Source organism: Anguilla anguilla, chromosome 10 (assembly GCF_013347855.1).
Source record: "Anguilla anguilla isolate fAngAng1 chromosome 10, fAngAng1.pri, whole genome shotgun sequence".
Classification (NCBI taxonomy): domain Eukaryota; kingdom Metazoa; phylum Chordata; class Actinopteri; order Anguilliformes; family Anguillidae; genus Anguilla; species Anguilla anguilla.
The window spans coordinates 12,623,453-12,647,306 of record NC_049210.1 but is presented as its reverse complement, the minus strand read 5'-3'; the positions used below and the strand labels follow the sequence as shown (position 1 = coordinate 12,647,306).

At 37.8% G+C, this 23,854-nt stretch overlaps 1 long non-coding RNA gene across 3 annotated transcripts; it reads left to right on the top strand.

Moving 5' to 3' along the window:
- The first annotated feature begins 97 nt into the window (after positions 1–97).
- Positions 98–22,361, top strand: LOC118206959. 3 transcript variants are annotated; one of them, XR_004761284.1, is made up of 4 exons: positions 98–478; positions 579–744; positions 10,213–10,262; positions 16,624–22,361. It is a non-coding gene; the product is annotated as an uncharacterized LOC118206959 (long non-coding RNA). The 3 variants fall into 3 exon arrangements; XR_004761283.1 differs by having other exon boundaries at positions 98–744; XR_004761285.1 differs by having other exon boundaries at positions 98–744; positions 16,614–22,361.
- Positions 22,362–23,854: the final 1,493 nt, after the last annotated feature.

Here is a 23,854-nt window from a genome sequence, read left to right as displayed (position 1 = left end):
GTCTCTTTAAGCCTTGCACAAGTCTGTTGTGACAATGAGCCAGAGTTGGCTGGCACGGGCCATGCACAGCGCATTTAGTTTTTTTTGGCAGCAAGGGCCCATTTAGACAGTGTCGCATGATACAAAAAGGCTGTCTGCATCCTCCCCCGTGCCTCCTTGTTCATTTATTAATCCCACAACCACCCCTCAAAGCCAAGGGCTGGCAGAAGACAGGATATGACATTTCCATGTTGCAGAATGGCCACCTGTTTAATGGAGAACATAGTGAGATTGTCACCATTTGTCTGTGTCTTTTCTTTTTAGAAAGCACCCTGTGCGCTCGGGATGTTTTTTACTGAGGCATTACAACAGAGACAATCGAGGAAGTGATGAGACACAACCCTGTGGAGCAGCTTATTTTCATGTCTTTGTCACTTTCCGGTCTGGGGATGTACCGTCAAATCGAGAGGACACCGAGACATCTTGTAAATGTTTACAGGTTATGGTCATTTTGTGAGGTCTGTCTAAAAGAAATGAATACTTTTCTCCCCGAATGAACTCTGAAGGTCTGTTTAATTTAATGTCCACTTTCTATGCAGGGGAAGACGCAAAAAGAAGATGCTGATGAGTAAATGTGGCTTTTGCGGTTCTGGGACTCATTTCATGAAGGGGATTTGCAAGGATTCACAGTCACTTTCCAATCGCAAGCTCGATTTCAGGAAACATTCTCCAATAAATCTTTGACTCCCCGTCTGGAGTTGCAAGGTAAGTTGAAATTGCAAATATAACATTTACCTTGCTTGTCGGAGACATAGGAGAGCAATATTTTAAAAGGCATTTGTATGCATGTTCTAAATCCATTGGCTAGACACCTGGAAATCAAATTATTTCCATAAGGTTTTTGTTTAATAATTATGGCTGGAATCATAAGGGACTGTTGACATCCATATTAATAATTACTTCTCCAACCTCACCCCACCCCACCCCAAAATTTATCTTTAAAAATATATTCAACTCTATTTGGATAAGCCTCAAGAGGGCCAAAACCTAATTTGAGCTATCTCAGCAATTGGGCTGACCTAAAGCAAGGTCATATCTTGATCTCAGAATACCTTCAACAGCAATCAATAATACCATTCAAGTAGTGCTTGGCTGTGGTATAAAGAGACATCGCACAGTGCTGTCAGTTTTGTGTGAATAAAAGATTGCATAAAGGTCATGCTGCATGTGAAAGGTTGGGAATGACCATCTTCAGCATCATCGGCTGAACCTGTCAATTCCTGGAGTGTTCAAACAGAGTAACTTCACCAGCTGGCACAGATTCTCTCTCTCAATGTCTCCTTTTGTTTCCTGTTTGAATTTTCCTGATTCCCAATCTTCAGTCAGCCATTTTCTGTCCATCCCAACCTTTTCTTTCAGGGGACATATTTTCACATATATTTGTGTAAACATTTATTTATTTATTTTTGTTTTCCATCAAAAAATGATTTTCACCACAAAAGCTTACTAAATATAGCACTTTTTTGTTTTGCTCTACACATTGTGTAAGTCCCTGATAAAGTCTGATTGTCTTTCTGCTAGTTATGAATTATTCAACTTCTTCATGAGTGTTTTTTTAAATGATGATCAGTCCCCTACATTCAATCAAACACACTTAGGCAGTTTGAGGACATATGCAATTTAATAAAACCAGACTAAAGTTGTTTCATATTCAATCAATCAAACCCTAAGGCTCTTTAAGACTGGACTATTCAGGTAACAGGAAATGGTGTGGCCTGCAGTCATTGCCCAGTGTTGCAGGTAATATATTGACCATTTATATGTATACAATTGATTTTATGTAAAAATGTAGAGGAGGGAAATAAACATTACTAAGTCAAAGTGAGCTATTCAGAGTCATTTTTTATTTTAACAGTATGATTAAAAATTGAAAAGGGTCACAGTATTCCACACAGTAAATGATTCACTTAGCAGGCATTGTGATATTCTGATGTGTTAATTTCTGATTAAGGAGTACCTATAAATGTACTGTAGCTTGTGCCTGGTTAAAAATAGTTAGCTATAACAGTACCCTTGCTTTCTTAAGATCTCATTGGTCAAAATGTACACTGGACCACAGTATGAGTTTCTTCTTTCTCGCTCATTTTGGCTTCGGGCACCACAAGTATTTTTTAATACCATGTGGTTTCACATAAGAATAAGCATAGTTTTTTTTCCCTCTGAATTCAAGTTACTCACCTTATAGTGTTGTGAAAAATATTTGCCCCTTCCTGATTTCCTCTATTATTGCATATTTGTCACACGAAATGGTTTCAGATCTTTAGACAAAATGTAGTATTACACAAAGGGAACCAGAATAAACACAAAACACAATTTTAAAATGATTATTTAATTTATTTCATGAAAAAAAAGTTATCAAACACCCATGTCACCCATGTGAAGAAGTAATTGCCCCCATAAACTTAACCACCTTAACAGCAAAAACTGCAAGCAAATGTCTCCTATAGTAAGGTCAGTGTTCATGACTGCATAATACGGAAGAGACTGGGTAAAAATGGGATTCATGGGAGAGTAGCAAGGCTGAAACCACTGCTAACCAAGAGAAACATCAATGCACATGTCACATTTGCAAAAAAGAACCCGGATAATCCCCAAGCCCTTTGGGATAATTTGTGTCTATAGATTGGTAGGGCAAACAGTTATTAAGTCTATGCTGTATTATTGCAATATGCAATAACAGAGGAAATCAGGAAGGGGCAAATCATTTTTCACAGGACTGTATCTATATAGCATTGTATAGTGATTTATGTGCTTTGGTCTCTGTTCATACCTGTGTAATATGATGCACCAAAGCCTTACTTGCAAGGGTTCAGGTACAGGTCTGCCATGAACAAAATGGCAGACCTGCTGGAGGTAAATAGAAACCCTTGTGTCTTTAAGTTATAGCAGATTAAAACATCAGGCTATAAATGTAAGGAATGTAAGCAAAGCAGACCGTGTCCATGTGAGTTTATGTAATGAAATGAAACTGATAAAATGTAATAACCCCCTTATTTTTATTACATTAGCAAGATAGTAGGAAGTCACATTTAAGTAGCATCAGTGTTTAATTTTATATAATGTCATAATTTTACATACATACATGCATACATTTTATTTTCATAAGATTATTAAAAATGCACCCATGACACAGCAGTAATATGTAGAAATCCGCTCTTTATCACACCAGTCTGTTTTAGCTTCTAAAATATAACAATACTGATAAACACAATTAGTGGAGAAATGAATGTGCATGTTGCGATTTTTAAATGCTTTGTGAAGTGCAAGCAATTTGCCTTTACCAAAGTTTGCAGATATCAACAGCAACTGATATCTGCATATGTCCCAGGTTGACTTGTGAGGCTTTTGATGATGTGAAAATGAATCATTACATTCGGGAAACAATTTAGCACACATTCAAAGTGTGATGTGACTTGAATTTTTTAAACATAATCCTAAGTGCAATAAATAATAATTCAGAAGAAAAACTGATTCAGCTACAGCAGTTAAAAATGAAATTTGACTTTTTAATTTCCTTTTTTAATGAATGTACCCTCAGTGAGCCTGTCCACGTAATTAGAAATAACAAGAAACTCAGACACACAGTAGGTAAATGGATTAGTTGGGAGCCACTAGAATCACTTATCCTATTAATGTGAAAACATCTTTAAAACTAACCTAGTGACAAAGAACGAGCATGAACTTTGCTTTGGAAATTGCTTCAGACAAACACCCTGTATCTGTTGCACTGACAAGTGACATATGTTCAAAGCAGTATCTCCTTGTAGTATGTGTAGTGACTCAATATAAATGGGGAGCATCAGTAGCGGTGGAAGCCTTTGGCTTTCTACTCACCGTCTAATCTATATTTTCTTGTTTTTCCTTGCCGCTTCGGGAGGGCTGTTGCTTTCCTTGGCTTGTCTCTTATTTCATGTATCAACCCAAACGATGTGGCATTTACAAAGCAATCTTTTACGGACATAAAAAAGTTCTTTTTTTTCTGTACCCCTCCCGAAGCAAGCATATTCCTCGTTCCAATTGTCTTCCGAGCATTGTGAGGAGATAGGGCTGGACCTAGCACCTCAGACAGCCAGACATAGAATGCAATCAATAGAGAAGCAGAGCCTGAAATTGAAAGGTAAATATCTGGTGTGTGCTGCCTTCCTTGGGCTTGAGGAGGCAGACAGACTGTTGTTTATACCTAACATCTGAGGAGACGTGAGAGGGAACCTAATATCCACAAAACACATGGTTGAAAATGAAAGGTGCTCCTGCAAATGGCGTGTTGCAAAGAGAGAGAGGGGATGCAGAGTGATTATTTGGCTTTGGGTATCTTACCCAATGTCTTGTCCACCGGATCAACCACGAGGCCACACATTGATTGCATTTGATGTGACAAATGAAACAAGATTGAATTGCTTGTTTTAAATGTCAATCCATTTCGTTTGAAAAGAGGATGCATGTACAATCAAATCAGAGAAGACAGATATGTTGTCACTGTCATAATTCAGACAGGTAGAGTGTCAATGTTAATGCCTGTTGTTTGATCAATTAAGTTATTGTAAAAACTGGTTCCTTTGTCTCTTGCTACTAGCGATTTTTTATATTTATATATTTTTTTGTATGTAAACTTAGACAGGCCATAGTTAGGGAATAAATAACATTATTTACTTTTTCCATTTTTAATTATATCTTGACTGTGTCATATGACCTTTTTATTATTTCTATTTTTTGATAACACATTTTTTACTTTTTTACATACATATTAAAAATAGTTTTACAGTGAAGAGTCCAAACAGATTTATAAATAAATAATGCCAATCTTTATTCTACTTTACTAGCCATACTAGTCAAGGAAATTGCAGCCCCTCATTCATATACATTATAAAGATGAGAGGGAGAGAGGGGGAAGGAAATTGAGAGTGGACAGTTAAGTGATTGCATCTATTTTTTTCCCCAAAGGAGGGAATTGCAGAAATAACGCTCATTCTCACTGTATGAAAGTGAATCTGTGTTGCTCTATGATTACTGAGCGGGGACTCGCAGAGGCAGCTGTGGATGTCAACTAAACTCTCATTGTCTGTTAGGCCAGCAACGAGCTGAGAGGAGAGGCTTAAATCTGAGTTCACTTCAGGCATTTTTGGGATCTTTCCTGCGATGAAAGAGGTTATATAAATGCAAATTCAATTCCTTTGTCCTTCCATCCAGTCGAAGACCTGAGGAAAATCTGGAGTGCAAAAAGGCCTCTAAATTACGTAATCACGCGTTTATCCCGGTCCACTCCGATGGTTTATTTTTCATTGTTATTTATTGCATTTTGCAGAAGCCACTAGCGCGAAGATGCATGAAATACACTCCATTGCCTCTTCACTTCTGTTTGCAAAAATATTCAGTTGAGATGTTCAGAGTGAGCTACTGTAGATGAAGCCATTTACTGTTAGATGACGTGTGTTGTTATTTACTATGCAGGCAGCAGGTGTATTTAGGATTTGCAAGCCCACTGATCAAACTTGGTTTTGCACCTCCTACAGTAATTCCACCAACTAACTGGATTCACAGGATTGTATTCTAAAGCACACTGAAGTGGGACCCCAACTTTGAATGAAAACCACTTTTTTGTTATCCAGAAACATTCTAGGTTAATACAACTTTGGTTCCCAAATGGCAATGATTATTGTGTCAATTATTATGATTTTGGAATAAATGGGAAAAAAATGTATAACTGCAATATGATACTTTCATGCTATTGTAATGGCATTTCATTTCGTTTAAATTTTCAGGATTTCAGAGCAATGCACATAATTACTGTCGTAAATTATGGATTCTTTTAAAAAAATCTTTACTAAATAAAATACAAAAAAGTGAATGCTGGTGCATAATAACTATTTTGGCTGTAGGGCAGTTCACAGAAGTCTGCCTATTATCAGACCCTCAAAGTAAAACAGACTTACTGCGATTTGTATGAAGCCACACTACTGGTGGACAGCAGTCTCCTCTGTCTATGCATAATTGTTAGCGCAGAGGAAAGGTTAAAACATTATTTTTGGTGTCAGACAACTGAGATAACATTAAATTAAACCCGTTCCAGTAGCACTGGGTAAGACTACACGCGTTCCTTTGCCACTTTGATACTTCCGCTGTTTGGTTTGAATGTATTTTCTGGTGTGACTAATGAGTGTGCATTTCTTCTTTAAATTAGAAACTTGCTGATATGATATCCATATATATACCCATATATATATATCCATACCCAAAGTATAGTGCATCCAAATATATAGTGTTGTATATGTGTTGTGCTAAGTACATTCAGAGCTTGAAGTGGAAACAATCTGGGCACAGGGTAAGGGCAGAGGAAAAGATCTAACAGCAGGAAGAGGCTTTCATCTGTCAACACATCCTAACAGTTAACACTCTCAGGGTAGATTCTTAAATCACAGCATCAAGTGCTGCTGCCTCTGGCTCAGAACCAGCAATGACCTCCACTTGGCAAGTCTACGGTGTTCTTTGGCAAGATATGCCTCCACTGCCAGATTTTTGATTCTCTGCCTTTCTGCAAAAAAGTAGGGCTAAAGAGCCAATTAGTCTAAGAGGGACAGTACTAACACAGATATGAAAAAACTGAGTGGCAAAGAGAGGCAATCAGAAAAAAGTGTCAGCTTGTCAGACTCGAAGATTCAAGGTCCAGCTGTTTCTTGTGAACAATACAGTTTACAAGTTCACAAGGACCAGCAGTTCAGAAGGACCATGGTCTTTGTGAACAAAATGTTTTGAGGCTTTGCGATATTTTTACATACCATTTTTTTTTTTTGGTGTGTATTGACCTAACTGCCTTTCAGATGGATACTGTGATGTTAACACTTTTCATAACCAATCATTTTATAAATATAGTGCAGGGATACTGCATCCCATTATAAAAACTGTCAATTTCATACTTCATATAGGTCGAGTAGAAGTGCAATGACATTCATCTTTGAATTTCACTGCTTTTTTTCAATGTTAACAGCTGGTCACATTTAAAAAAACCCCAAATAAACAAGCAAGCAAACAAACAAACAAAACATAGCTTGTATGTAATCCTTATACTCCTGCACAAAAACTCACTTATGGAAAATTTGCCTTTGAAATATCTTCCGCAATATCATCTCCCAGGAATTCAGGCCTCTCTAACATGAGCAGCTAAGTATAGAGTCTGATTTATAATGCGCTGTCTGAGGCAGCATGCATCTCAGCAAAAAGTACAGTCTGGGGAAATGTGAAGAAGTCGGTAAATACCCTCTTATTTTTTGACAAGTAAAAAAGCTTGCTTTTGAAGCCATGTAATTGTTTCAGATTTGACCTTGGTTTGACATTTTCACTTCGTTTTTTAAAATAATCATTTTCAGTAAGATACTACAGCAAAAGATAGTTACCTGAGTGTAAGGGCTATGACAAGCCGCTTTACAAAGAGAGAGAATGCTATAAAATTTGGTCTGTCAAGTCAAAACACTGGCTACTCAGGACTCTTAACTGAACCATGACTGGCTTAACTACAACAGAGGGCAGAGAAACAGTGAGATACACACCTCAGGCACTTTGCAGAGATTTCTGTAAAAAAAAAAAAAAAAAAAAAACTCCCTGTGTCAGCCTGCTTTGATTTCATGAATTTTACACTAGACAGGTCATTTTAACTTGGTTTAATTGGAAACCAATTTATTTTTAATAGCGGGAATCGTAAGTAACAATAGTATTGCCTCAACAGATGTTCTTAAAATCTAGTGTGAAGCATTCATATAGATTCCCTTCCATACAGTGCAATGACTCATATGGGTCCATCTTAACATTCCGATTGAAAAATTTCACAACTTGGGTAGGGTTTATTGGATTGGCAGATATATCATAAAGATAATACAAAACTGGTTTTAAAATTTTTTTTTGAGGCAACAAATAGCATGCGAGAAGTTATTGGTCTGTTTCTTTTGGCACAGAGCTTTATATGGGCCTATCAGCATACAATTATTACATATCTGTGGCAGACATCCCACCATGAGCTGTTATTCAATATCTAAAGCAGTGGTCTGAAGCTATTTAGCAATGCAAAATACAATGTATTGTCCAAACCCCTATATAGATAAAGATAAATTTGGGGGGAGGGGGAAGGGGGGTTTAGTAAATACTTCTAAATTAATTGGTGAATGCAGTGTAAATGACAATTTAATTGCTCCAACAGAAAACAGCTTGGGGAAATAATTCTGATATATTTATTATCATTTTCACAGATCTTTGTGTTTCTGTGTGCTGAAATTACTCTGCCTCTGATTGCCTCATATTGAACCCCCCACCTCCCAAAAAAACAAAACATTTTTTTTACAAGGAGTGTTGACTGTTCAGATGTTCAGCATGAAAATCAAAGCAGTCTTTGCTAGTTCCAGTTGACATATGGCTGTTCAACCAGTGAATTTTTTTATGTTCCATATACTGTATCTTACTTTAGTTAGTGACATTGTTAAATGCTGGTTTGATTTCATGCATGCCAATTGGTTTGGAAATTATTTTTCCATTGACCATTGTGACAACTGCTTGAATCAAGCCTTCAAGTGTTCCATGGCTGAATCGTTGAATATACTGTACTAGGGAACATGTATACTTTTTGGGAACAGTGATGCCTACTTATGTTTGTATCATGGTTTCCAATGGACATTCATAGCATGATGTATAATTTGTTCAATAATTTCAGGGTATCCACCATGCTTTACTGGCAATCACAAACTGAAAGTTCTTATGACTCAGAGAGATAACGGTGTCTTATTTTTTTGTCATCTACATCTATAACTGATATCTTTGAGCAGGAGTTTCCAGTGAGGATGAGGGGATCAAGGCTCTAAAAGTCATGCTGCTCAGTGCATTCCAACCTTTCCAACCAGAAAATGTACAAGGTAGAGAGACTTGCATGAGGTCAAGTGATGAAGCACATAAAAGAAGGCATTAAAATGTCGATGTTGGTCCTGAGGAACTGGTTAAGCACAGGATATGTCCCTCCCTCGATTTCCGTACCCGAAAGTAATCCTTTCTATGGCTGACACAGAAACACCCCCTAATTTGTCCCTATATGCATGTGATGTGACTGTTTAACAAAACTGGTCACATAGAACAACATAATAGACATGCATGAATGGAGATCAGTGCATAAAGAAATATAGGGAACTGATGCATGAATCTGTGGAGTGAAATATGGTTATTTCTATTTTCAGTGCCCACTCTTACCAAGTGATACTTTCTTCCAACAAACAAAACAGCTACAAGCACATGGACTACTCTTGTAGACAGGATTGTAAAATTCAAAATAAGAGTCGCTTTACTTTTGTTTATGTTCCGAGAGATAAAAGGCATGGTAACAATATTATTAGTGATTTTGTCCTCGATACCATTGTGAAATTGATAGGGTGGGTTTGAATGTGCATTCACTTTGGACCTTGAATTTACCAATACAGCAGATTTTAATATGAGCTTGGGTTCTGCTGCTCAGCTGCTCAGTGTATTATCATAGCCCCCTTTTACACCCTCGGGTGGATGATATTGTAGGGGTCTATCTGAACTCAAATCCTGTTTTCAGAAAAGCACTGTTAATACATTGTGTAAAAAATGTTTTTCTATCTGAAGCTGACCAATGATACTTGGTCAAATAATTGGTTGACAGGGCGTTGCTGCAAAAGAGCATATGTGCTCAGTCAACCAACCCTAAATATAAATAAAGGTACATTGTTTTGACGCTGATAATTGGGTGAAACAATGCAAACAATTTCTTATGCGGGGCAATAACTCAACAACGGTTTGCAAGTCAGCAGCTGAGTTCATTCAGACACATGCAGCGAGGAGGAAGAGGGGAAAGCTGTCTGTTGGGAGCATTAAACCTGCTGTAACGCATGGCTGCTGGGCCAATTCGCATTCCATATTCTCTAAGCAGACAAGCTCAAGTCTTCCACTGCACTTCTCTGCGATAAATCACAATCCACATTGAGACGCCGGAGTTCATATAAAAAAAAAAGTGTTGGACTTAATGTACGAGGCTGAATCGTACATCTTACTGGAGCTTTTACTATGCCTTTTGCTTCTAACAGACAGATTCCTTTCATTTTTCTGGGATGGTTTACTCGCACAGTCACAGCTGTCCCCCCAGGCCCTTTTTGAATCTTTTCAATTTCTTTTTTTCTATTACAGGAGGAGATTACCAGCCCTTTTCCATCAGATTCCCCAAGATCTGGAGAAAGGTCTCTGTGTGTGCCTGCGTATGTGTGTGTGTGTGGGTGTGTGTGTGTGTAAAGGGTTGCGAGGGGTGTATTAGTTCTACCTGCTGTAAACAAGAGTGCTTCCTCGGATATTCATTTCAAGTATCATTTTTTTATGGTGGCAAGGTAATCCACCTGAAAAAAGAAGTCCACCTGAAAATAAGATTCTGAGAATGTAGATTGGAGCACAGTAACATGTAGTGCTGTAGGGTAAACATCAACACACCCTCTAGACAGAAATGAAAAAGCACTCGACAAAGTTTCCATGAGCCTTCAGATTGAAAATAAACCTCTAGCGACAATGCAAAGTGCTGCTGGAAATATCGGTTTAGAGTTTTTGTTTTCTGCTTTTTTTCAGACCGTGCGCTTTTGCACTATAGTGCCAGAGGGACCGATCTTAAGCAATTGATTGCATTTCTTCAATTAGCGGTTTGGTCAAAGTTTTGATTTAGAAGAATCGCCTGTGGTTTTGATAAATCCTGCAGTGAGAGTGCACTGCAGTGTGTGCAGTTGCTCTCCGTCCCTGGGAACCACAGTCCAGCAGCTTTTTATAGGTCTCTCTAAATCACCGGAGGCTATGGCAAATAGCTAAATTGATCCACTTAAGCAAAAAGTACAATTACCTAATTAAGAGCTCTGATGCTATAAAATCAGAGGACCCTGTGGCCTTTGTCAACTAGAATTTAGGAACATTGCTCTCCCAGTTCCCAACTTGCTGATTTTGCAATTATATGGGACACTATATAATATAAAAAACCTACTTCAAACAATGGTGCCATTTATAAGAAAGGAGTTTTCTTTGGACCCGCAGCTGAAGAAATATTGAGCTCAGCGGTGGATAAAAGAATCCCTGTTCAGAGCATTATACTTTTTAGTGCTGCATATTCCAGCACTATAAATTACACAAAAATTGATTTGAACATAATACTGCTTCAGCATTATTCTCCTCTCTACTATAACGTTGCATAAATTAAAGCACACTTTATGCAACTCATTAAGTAAGTCACCGGAACTGCAATTAAAACAACAATCACCATCAATGGACAAACGATGACACAATGAAGTGACTAAAATCGCATAATGAAAATTTGGATTCTGAGACTGTCAACTTGAGTAACTTCTTACCTGTCAGAGATTCCAGTAGATAATTGATCTACCCCATGGGGTAATGAGAACACAGTACTTTAATTATGAAGCCTTCAAAATTACACCACTCTTCATTGTTTTAAAAACTCAATATAAAACAAGCCTTCTTTAACCATACCTCACTTTATAAAGACATACAACCCAGAGTGGAATCTACATAGCCACTTGAGTCATCCATCATATTTAGTCAAACATACATGTAATGAAAAAGCCACACTGACAGCTTTTTACAAATGAATCCAGCTTTGCATTCCATTAAGACCTACTTGCGAGAAAATGCATAATTGCTTTGCTTGTGAAAAGGACACACTCCCACTCATACTGGAGTCGAGAATACACGTACATGCATGTATTTATGCACTCATGCATGCACACACATGGACATGTGTACATGTGACTCTTTGTAATGAAAAAAAAAAAAAACTCAAACTTTTAATTACTGTAATCCATGTTGTTCTTGCTGAATGAGATATTAGACCTCCCTTGGATCTTATTATGTCAGTAATTTGTTTGATGCATGATCACTTATTAATAAGACTGTGAGGGCAGCTATTTGAATTCCTCCTTAAAACTTCTTGCTTTCCACATACATTTTTTCATTTTGTCTAAAAAGAATTCCACTTCCTCTATACTCTATTGTAGAGTTATTGTCTGACTTGACAGCAGGACACAATTGAAAATTTACCAAGGCTCCATATCAGTTTGGGAAAAAGACATGTTTTCATTGGTTTGGGTCTGTACGCCACAATTTTATATTTGTAATTTAACAATTGGTTAAATTGCACATTCTCAGCTTTTATATAAGGGCATTTCAGTACACTGCATCATCAACTGTATGGGCTTCCTTGGCATACCAGGTCCTTTGCGATTGCTTGGCTCAGCAGTGCTCTCTTTTTTCATAGCAATGTTCCAAACAATTAATTTTGATAAGCCTAAGGTTGGGCCTATGTTTCTGACTGTTTTATTTTTCTTATTTCTCAGCCTCATAATGGCTTCCTTGACATTTATTGGCACAACTCTGGTCCTCATGTTGACAAACGCCAATAACAGAGGCAATCAGAATCCTATAGTAAAGACCAGATACTGAAAGCTCTCTTATACCAGCACTAAGGATACAATTAAACACACCTGACTAATCAGAAACACCTGTGAAGCCATTTATCCCACACATTACTGTGCCCTGAAATGGGAGACTAGTTATAAAAGGGCTACCCTGAAATAAAAGCTGAGAATGTGCACATTAGCCAAATATGAATTGTACAAATCTAGAGCCAGATCATGAAAAATGATTATTATAATATTATTGAGCTCACTGTATGTCATGAATCAATTCACAGTCTGACCACAAAGTTAGTTGAATAACCGTTTGTAGATGTACATTTCACTCAAATACACACAAAAAAGTAATGGATAACAAGCATGTCTCTAATTTCAGCTTGTTTTTAAAATGTATTTTCCTCTCCTTTCCCACTAAAATAAGAGCAGTGGTAACACTGTTCTACAGTTTGCTTCTGAGTCCCAAGTGTTAACAGTCAGATATGGTGCTGAGTGCTTACATTTGCCACCTGGTGGTGGTTTTGCAAACAAAAGTAGTTTCTGTAGAAATGCAAAGAAAATATATGCAAATTTGCCTCTGCCGGGAAGATCTCTCGCGGCAGATGGGCCAACTGAAACCAGTGACCACTGTATGTTCCAGGAAAGGGTTTTGTTTGTGTTTTAATCACTAAATGAATTGAAGTGCACACTGACTATATTTCTGCTCAGACGACAGAAACACTGTAACAATCTTATGACAATGGAGTGATAGTTATAAGCTTAATGTTTGATGATAAGATGATCTTCAGGTAAGAAATGTTACTGAAGTACCAATGAATATTTTAATGTTATGCTAAAAACCTAGCTACAATGCTGCAATGTCATAAAAATGTGATTTCATATTTCATCAATGGTTTTTGCAACTTGCATCCTAGCTGTAGCGTTCAACATTAGCATGTTCACTGGCAAGTGACTACTGTTACAGGTTTACACTTTCGTTTCATAATATATAAGCATTTTGATTCAGAAGTAGGCAAATGGGCATATTTACATTTAACATTTACAATTATATTTAAAATTTATATTTAACATTCAGATTCAACATTTAACATTTATATTTATATATAATATACAAATTTTCAATCAATCTTGATTTAGTGCACAACATCACTCTTGGAAAAACAATTAGGCAAATGTTTTAGACAAATTTCTCTCTGTTTAAAGAGGCGACATTTGAAAATTAGTGCATTTTTTTACTAAGTGCACACCATTTTACAAACGGCACCCCACAGGGAGGAACTGTATGCCCAAAGTTAAAATGCTTGGTCATCTGGAGTGCTCTTGTAATTTTATTTAGAAAAGGAACGTATTGATTACAATCCAGGAACAAAGCTAAAATCAAGTTCAGGATTCCACCCCTTTTGATAGAAGAATAAAATAAAACAGTTCCCTGGAAAGACATTGGAGCTGTAACTCCTGGACACATAACCCATATTACAGCCCTCATATTACAACAATTCAAAGAAGAATCGACATTAAACATTTTGGAATCTGAATTGTGCTATAGTACTGATAGTATGATGGCAAACAGCTGCATTTACGAATGGAATCTGGATAAGCCCTTCCACTTTTGGGCTGTAGACACTCAAATCATTGATGACTCTTTCGGGATGTTTATAAATGGGACATTTTTGCCAGGGAAAATAGACTCTACTGTAACAGACACCTGCAAAATAAGATCCTTAAAATGTGGCCAAGATAGCAAACTTGTTTGTCAGAGGGAAGGACCTTTTTCAGTCAATCACTCTCAGCAAGGCGTGATGGGACACAGGAAATGAGACGACATTTACAAATTTACTGCTGGGTCCACATAATTTAGCTAAAGACCTCTCCATTTGTAAGCAAAGAAAATGGGCCATTAAATTTTAACTGCCTCTAGAAAAGTCCATTACGCCTGCAAGGCTGAATTTTAATTAAAAGGAAAAAAGGAAACCTAAAGCCATTCAGATAAGAAACAAAATGGTCTTTCTGGAAGCCATACTAAAGACCATTAATAAATATATTAATTTAAATATTCAATGTGCAGTGGATAACCTTGTTGTGTTACATTTTTAGAATTCCTGAGGTATTACAATGATAACTGACTTTCTTGCAACAGAAATATCAGAACATTATACCTTCCTGTACCACACAGCTGAAATTAATTAAAGAACTGCTTATGTAATCTTTTTCAGGTGTAACCCTTAGAGCTGACAGCAGCATTTCAACATAAAAAAAAGTCAAAAATCAAATGCTCTGTAGTGACAATACTGTGAAATTACACACTGTGGAATTGCACACACACACACACACGGTATTATATATATGTCGACAGACTGTTCTTGCCGACACAGACTGATCACGTCCTGCATTGACATTCTCAGTCACCTGATAAGGACTTGCTCTTCTGTTTTTCCTTACATATCACACTAATGCACAAGAATCACTGTCATCGAATATGCCCTTTTGACCACAATTTCCGATCCTATTTACTGATGTCTTCCCCATAAATCTAAATTCAGATGTCACTTTAATCACTGTTCCTATTGAAACACTAGCCATTTGAGCAGTCTTTGTGACTGAAGCACCTGCCATCCATGCCCCAATAATGAATGTTTCTACAGTTTTTCCTTTAATTTGTTACCCGTCTGTACACACACACACACACACACACATACACACATACATATATATATATAGTAGCCAGCTGTGCTAATAGCTAAAATATTCCATTTGCCCAGCTGAAATATTACTAGACCTGTTTTTAATTCCATGAATACATGGAGTTGATGGATGGTTTCTCAGGCTGGCTACTGTTGTCTACATATCCAATATGGCATGCATACATTTAATTTGCAACATGCATTTGCGATTAAATTATACATTTGCTCAACAATTTCTGAGTCAATATTCCTTTGACGTGGTTAATCTTGGTAGCAGTGAAACCCATACAAAGAAACAAACTCAAGAATGTGAATACATGTATTCAAACACACAAGTGCACATGCACAGAATGTAATGATCTAACTGTCAAAGCCAACTCCACAGTGAATTAACAAAAGATCTAATACAAACACAAACATTTCATTATATGACAAATCCAGTCATAGTATTTGTCTATCAAGGGATTTTCATCAAAATTGTACCCAAGAGTCTGAAAAATCAACAAGTATTCATTGCCTTGTGTACACAGGTTTCATTTCATGCTTTTCAATTTTACAGAAGAGCTTTTCATGTGCAATTGGGATGTTTTGTTGAAGTGCAGATTGATTTATTCTCACTCTTTGAAGAGATTGTTTTTCTTTTGCTTTTTTTATTGAGACAATGTCTAAAATACCTACCTGGATCAGGTTCCCTTCATATACATGATATTACTGTTTTTGTACAATATCCACTTTCTACAATTAAAAAATACATATTTTAACATATGTGTACCATTGCACTGCAGCAGAAAAGTGGTTTCTTTCAGTAAGCAGTAAGTAAATTGGAGACAGTGCTCTCAGTCACATTGTCTTAAATGCCAAAGGGATGGTTGTTCAGCTCAGGAGCTGTTGCGTACTGCCATGACCTGCAGCCTTGACCCATTCTCCTAGTGCTGGTAGAAGTTAATTTGACTGTGTCTGCCCTGATTATTTATCTCCCAGTGTCAACATAGGCCAGTGAAACAATGTTTGGAGCCCTAGGTTAATTGTAGACATTTTTTTTTGTTTGTTTACGTGTGTGTATGTGTGTGTGTGTGTGTGAGAGAGAGAGAGAGAGAGAGAGAGAGAGAGAAAAATGACTACATTCCTCTTAGTTTAATTGGGGAAACTGCACAGAGCAGAGTGTGGTGTACATTACCCTTTGGTCCAGAATTAATTAGAATCATAATTCAGGAAAAAGTTACCTGATACAATTTTGTTGTATATCGATGTCTGTCAATGAAAAGTTTTCAACCACAGTACTGGCAATGTCAGAAGAAGCCATGAAGAGTACATATCAAGACACCTGCTCTTTCATTATGGATGCCATGATAGACAGTTTAAGACACAGATGACAACTAATAATAATAACTCATATGCATTGATATGTGTTGGCTTGATGTACTTTTTTTCTTGTTCTTTTGCTTGCAAGAAAAATGAAGATATGCTCATGAATAAACTGGCGGATCCACAAGAAAAATTCCTCAAGATGTTGCAGCTGGAGTCTTTCCCAGAAACCAGTATGGGAGAGAGAGCACATTTATCATCAAGGAACAGCGAAAGTAGAAGAAATAAATAAATAATGTGCACAATGACTCTCCAGTACAAGAATTACACATAAAGAGGAAACTGTGTTTCCAGTATTTAAAAGGTTGTTATACATCTGCTCAGCCATGATAGTGTTCTTCACTTCAATTATATTATACTGTGTAATGCATCTATTCATCCATTGGTAAAGAGCCCAATAAAATGATGTTTTAACAACTAGAGCCTGAAAACACTGCTTCAGTATAAACAAGAAAATACTCAGCGAGAAACTCTTGTCTTTCAGTCTTAGCTTTATGGCATATTGCCTATGTCTCCGAGTAGTATATTTGAGCGATAACTTTCCTTTTTAAAACTTTCAGATTACAAAATGTTATTAAATGTAATTAAATTGTGGAACTGGCAAACTCGTAATGACGAGCAATAACAACAGAAAATACATAAGAAGAAACTACTATGTGTTTATAGTTTGTGCTACAGTTTGTAAATATTAATATGTATACATTCCTTTTCCCCTTGGAATAGTATCCTGAAAGGGTCCTGAGATGAACAAGGATCATTAAAATCTTTAATACATCAATTTAATATGTGAATATATATGCATCCAGTAATTTCAAATATGCATTATATCATCACCAAACAAGTGACTCCCGTAGTGAGTCGCTTGAGAATGATAAAATGCTAAAACGTGTATTATTCAGTTTCTGGAAAGATCACTGTGAAGCTGTGCATTCACTAATTACACAATGCCAGGGCACATTTGCTACATAGCGTTTTGGACTGGATCTGTTATTGTGAAAATGAATTATGAAAACCAAAGGGCCTGCAAGCATTGCACACCAAAAACTGAGCGGTTCTCAGTCGTAGCGCATGATGTGAGAAGAAATTGTGGACCATCATTTTGGCACTAGTTTTTATTAAATGCCTCAAGAAAAAAGGAAGCAGGGCAGTTCATTTGGGAATAGAATCTTGTCAGGCCTCTAGGGACATCGCTAAACACAATCTGCTAGAATGCAATTACTATAGCAACATGCTGCCAGTTTGTGTCGTCTTTCTTCTTCGCCAAGGAGGACATGTCACAAGCAAGGACTAAAAGAAGGGGGTTAACAGATAACTCAGCTCTCTTTCTTTATCCCGTGTGGCCACAAAGACAAAATGCACAAACCACACAGCAACATAAGCCCAATTTCTACTACATGCACCTTATAATCCTTATAATTACATATTAGATCACATCTTTTTCTAGTGAATAACATGCAAGTTTATACACAATTGTGTTCTGTACCATGCCAATGTATCATGTGCATCCATAATTAAGTGCGCAAAAAAGCATGTTTTTTCCCAGACTGTTCTCTAGATTATTTTTATTGACTGCATTTTCATCTTGAACTTACATCTTGCCAATTAAGACACATTTTTGATCAAGAGACTGGCAAGCCATTCAGTTGCTGTTGGTTCAGCAATTTGATTCAAAGGTTTCTGAGTTTATTTACCACAATCACTGTTACCCTTGCTTTTGAGATGTAATGTACTAGTTGATTTAATAATGAACTTGTGTGTGTGTGTGTTTGGTAATGCGAGGTTTCGTAGTGTGCTGAAGCCGTGCTGAAAAGTTGAGCATCCCTGTTTTTAAAGGTATACTGTGTAGGATTTTGCGGCCCTCTTTCGTCCTCAACCCCACACCTCGGTTGACGACACATCCTCGAGCGCTACAAGCAAATCTGGAACATGGACTGTAAAAGAGCTATCCTGGGTTTTACTCCAAACAGTTATCCAGTTAATTTAGTAATCCTGCTTCCTGAAATACCCCCTGGACCTTTAGATAGAATTAGGATATAAACATGGAATCGCATGGGGAATAAGTAACATTAGCATCATAGCTTGCTAATATACTTGTAAAGTGTAAAGTGACTTTTCCTTCAAAGATGATTACTCTTACAATATTTTTTCTCTTTGCACCATCCAACTCTTTTGTCACCACTTATGTCACTAAGAATGAATTGCATTCTAATTGCACAATGCCCATGGGATGACAGATTAGTCTACTGAGTAACACACTTCGTTTAACACATTTTGTTTAGGAGTCCATTGTTTGATGCAATAGCTTCACAAGCGACTTTCAATCAACGTGGTTGGAGTGGAGAAACAGACAGTCTGGCTGCTTCAACCACACCCCCAGTCACCTCCCAGGCTGGAAAAAGTGTCGCCTGTTGGGAGATGATCCATTTAAATGCAGCACACTGCCACGCTGGATCATAGAGGGACTGCAGGGAAGAAGAAGTGCCGTGTCACATGTAAGTGGGGCTAATGAAGTGGTTAATTAATAGCTGGCTCTGTGTCATGCTCCTTGGGGAACATTAACTTAAACTCCAGGTCCCCTCCCCTCCCACCTTGTCCAGAATGAAATAACACAATGTGTGTCCCTGGGCTCTGTTTAGCTCTGATGTTGTGCAAAATTTGCTGGAGCAGAAAGGCAGCTGATGAAATCATTACAATCTTTAATTCTTAATTAAGGCTGTGGAGGTCACTTGCAATCAGGATCTGCCATTTTGAAGGTTTGGGGAGTTACAAGCAATTCTCAGGGAGAACCAAACCTGCCATACAATGCGTGCTTCTCTGGCCTGGAGTCAGTCTTCTGGTTAAGGGGTCACAAATTTTCCTTTCCTGAAATACTGAGCAAAGGGACAATCCACATGTTTGCTGTAATGCACTGCTAAGACAAGTAATGCTACCAGGTGGATGAGAATTGACCTTGTAAATAATAAGAAAAAATATTTTGGAGGAACAGGATATAGATAGCTGTTCCATTTGTTTATGCATGCGGACAGGAAAGCTTTGAAGTTCAGTGAATTATGTTTTTTTGTAAGATTCAAGTTCAGAGACTGGTATTTACCTGAACTTGCAAATGCAACTCGAATCCTGCTTACATGAATTGTACAAATCATGTTTAAGAGAACTCTGTCCTTGTCAGATTTAGCCAATCTCAACCTTTGAAAAGCATGAAAGTGGTATTAAATGACCTGTAGCAATCTCTGTCATGCAGACTGTCAAGAGAAATCCGGTAATATTTTGGGCTAGGCTTTGGCGGGATTACTGTGAATATGGCTTAGCTGTTTGTCTTGCGCTGCCTTCCCTGTAGCTAAGAATTCTCCATATGCCTGCAGGCCAAACTCAGCCTCTCAGCCCCACCCCTCCCCTGTCCCTCGCCTGTATGCCTTTTATCCGGGGAGTTAATTAGTTCTTGCTATCTTGGCCAGCCAGAATGTGAAAATAGCAGGGAGTCAAGCTAGCTGGAGACAAGCTAGGTGAGATGACAACATCCTGGGGGAGGTATTGATCAATAAGACAGTGTGGCACATTATTCACCAGTCAATGCACGCAATCTCTTTCTTTTTTGGTCTCTTTCCCTCTCTGTCTTTCACTTACTGTCACCTGCACACAAATGCAGTCATGGAGTCACATTTTGCTAACCCTCAGGAACAGGAACAAATAAGCATTATTTATAAACAGTAATCTTCAAGTACCTGTGGATTGTATGTTGAGTAATTAATTAAAATGCGTTCGCAATAACTTTTCATCAAATTCGTTAAAATTTACATTTCTTGTTATAAAGGGGGTGTGCACAATGAATTAGAAGAATACTGTGATGCTTTTGCTAGAATAGTACATTCGTAATTACATCCTCAAGACTTTCTTCCCCCATTGCTTATATTCTGGATCAGACCTTTTAAAGAAATAAAGAATTGGGGGAAAAAAAAGTCTCATGTCATTAATTTTTTCAGTAATCCAGTTCTGTGGCTCTTCTGTGAAATGGATTTGCATGCAGATGACAGGGAGGATAGACACTCCAGCATGCTGCATTTTTGACACATGGGATATTTTTGTCCCAGGGTAATAATGATCACACGTGCTTAACCAATTTATTTTTTTTCTGTCAACATTTAAAGAAACAGAGAAACTGGAGAAGGTGAGAAAGTTCACCTGAAGCAGAAGCCTTTTTAATAAGCCCTCCTGGGCCAGCAAACCATGTAAACCTAGAACTTTCAATAAAATCAGCTCTCATGTGCTCCCAGATGTATCATGGATTTGCAAAGCCTCTCGAAAATATGATTAATTATGAATATTGCTAATTTATACCAGCTTACAATTTCAGTTCTGATTAAAGGAAACATGATTAAAAAACAAAACTACACAAAACAAAGCAATCTCGAAAACAGGGCGCTGTACATAGGGCGGCATACAGATCTTGTTTTAATGGTTATCTCATGAATTTTTACAAAGAGCATTCTTACTAAAATGCAGGAACATTCAAAATTTGCAGAAAACTAGGATAAGCCTGTGATCTGGCTCAGGTGCTACAAAGGAATTTGGCTGACTGCTGCTGAAGATATTGTTGTTGGGATAAAATGCTCAAATTGTATTTCATTAACCTTAAAAAAAAAAAAGGTTACTTGTCCACCAGCATTACAAACTTATGAAAACATTAAGCATAATTTCCAATTAATACTAATGTAACTATTAGAAAAGTACACAATGTTAATGCTATATTTCTATAAAACTGCACAAACCTGATATCCATGGATGTTCTGAAATATGCACATATTTCTGCAAAGCCTCAGTAAGACATTTCAGTTTTTTTCAGACCAGTGAGAGATTTGCAGATATGTACAGTAAATAGTGCAGCCATTGTTGTAAAGGATGAGGGCAGGACCTTACTCACAAAAATCTAATTGTCGGAAACACCTGTTTCACCATGAATCAGCAAGTTTCTGATTAACTGACTGATGATGATTAGCCTCGCGAGCCAGTCTCTTCCTTCACTTCGTTCAACACAGCCTGGCTGATGCCTTGATGTTCTAGGCATAAACGAAGGAGGCAACCTTCCCGGGATAGTTGTATTTTCCCAACCAATCAGAGTGTTTTGGCCAGGCGTGGTCTGAAACGTGCATCAGAAAACATTACCGGAGGCAAACTTTTCCACAGACCCGCATCATTTCGCCACCTATTTGGGGAAAATGATTGTATTGATTGTAACGGGCAAACAATCAAAAGCATTGGGTGAACCGGCACACTGAGACAGACAGTTCGATTAACCAATAGGGAAGCTCCTCCCTTTTGCCCCAGAAAGTACATGCGTTCGTCCAGACTAGATGCTGATTGGCTTAAATGAGTATCTGTTTGTCATTTACCTTAGATTTATAATGAATATTTAAGCAGAAAATGGGGTTGGAAGTGCACTTTATTTGAAAGGCACTGCGAGTATTTTGTGGAATGGTGTTACGGTAGGATGATGCTGGTGGAAAATACCAGTGGGGAAACTTGTGACAGAGATCTCCTTCTCTGGATGACAGGACTAGGATGACAACGGCACCATTATACTGATTACTGATCATTGTACAGATACTAATTTTGTGGGATATTTTTCTTGAAATAACAAACAATGAAACACTGAGGTTATATCTCTGAACTATTTTAATTACTCAATCATTGCACTGGGCGGCACGGTGGTGCAGTGGGTCGCCTCACAGCGAGCAGGTCCTGGATTCCTGGCCGGGGCCTTTCTGTTTGGAGTTTGCATGTTCTCCCCATAGGCTTCCTCCAGGTACTCCGGTTTCTTCCCACGGTCCAAAGACAGTTTATAGCAAGAGAAATAAACCCGTTTTAATTTGTTTGGTGCGTTGAAACCAGTGAAATATCATCAATTGCAAAGAAATTGGTTCGCACTCACGGTCCAAAGACATGCAGGTTAGGCTGACTGGAGAGTCTGAATTTCCCATGGGTATGAGTGTGTGAGGGAATGGTGCATGTGCCCTGCGATGGATTGCTGAGCTGTCGATTTCTGCCTCTGCCCCACCCCCACACCTCCCCTATTTACTATCATTATGTTTGATATCATTTTGGAAGCCCAAATCAAGTGTTCCCTTGTGCCCTCATAAAACCGTACAAACACAGCGGTCACCCTTTGTCATTATGCGGCTTTGGTTTATTACCAGTGTATTTGTGAAATGCACACTATACTGTAATCAGTGAGAGATAATAGAATCAGTAAATAACTGATGCAGGACCCCTTCTTTAGTGCCAGCTTAAAGGCATCAGACCAACACGGGTTTTATTTGACAAAATGCCAGGGAGAACATTAATGCAACCACATTTCTGCCCTTATTTAAGATCACAAATTCCCAAGCAATCACTTCTGCTGCAGTTATTATTTATGTACGAAATCTTTATAAAGCAACTGTCTTTGGCAGTGATTGGTACAGGAAATAAAACAATGCTGAACAGGTATGGATGAGAGAGTCAGTGAGCATGCATAGGTAAAATGAGCTTGTTTGAGGTACACTATATCTCATTGTCATGTTAACGGAAGGTCATAATAAATGCACTGTGTATTTTTCAGTGTATGATACCATAAAAATAAACATGTTTTATGTGACTGCCAGACCTGAAAAAGTGAAGATATTGAAAAGCAAATGCAGTATACCATGGCACTCTTTACTTGACCTATATCATTTCCTCGCATTACAACACCAAATGCTTTCCAAATAGTATGTATCATGCACAGTCTGAGACCAAACATGTGCACCAATGAAATCTAACGACTTTGCCTGGCTGTTTTCTCCACAGTGTTTGTTTGAGAATACCGTCAAAGGTCAAGAAGGAGTGCCCAGGATCTTGCCACCAAGCATGTATGCCATGCAAAATTCTAACAAGTGGAATGTATAGCTAAAGTCATGTGTTTTTGGGTCAACAGTTAAAAAAGTAAGACAGGAGGATGTGGGTGGATTTGTCTCCTTGTATTCTCAGCTGACATACGACAGAAGTAGAGCAAGCAGAGAAATCTCAGGGCTTATGAGAGGCATTGAACCATTAGCACCTACGGTTGAAACTGAAAGAATTTCCTGGAGATAAATTTGCAAACAAACGAGTTCTGTAGAGTCTCAAACAGTGAGCCAATTACTGTCTCAGAGGAAGAAGATCAAAATCAATATGAGTGTTCTATAGAGGGCTTTTTGTCTTATTTTTGAAGAATTGTTTTTTTTTCTGAATATGAAGGCTGCATCCTCTGTGTTGAATCGTGTCTTTGTTACACACTGTGTCTGAGCTTCACAGACCATGCACAGCCAGCTT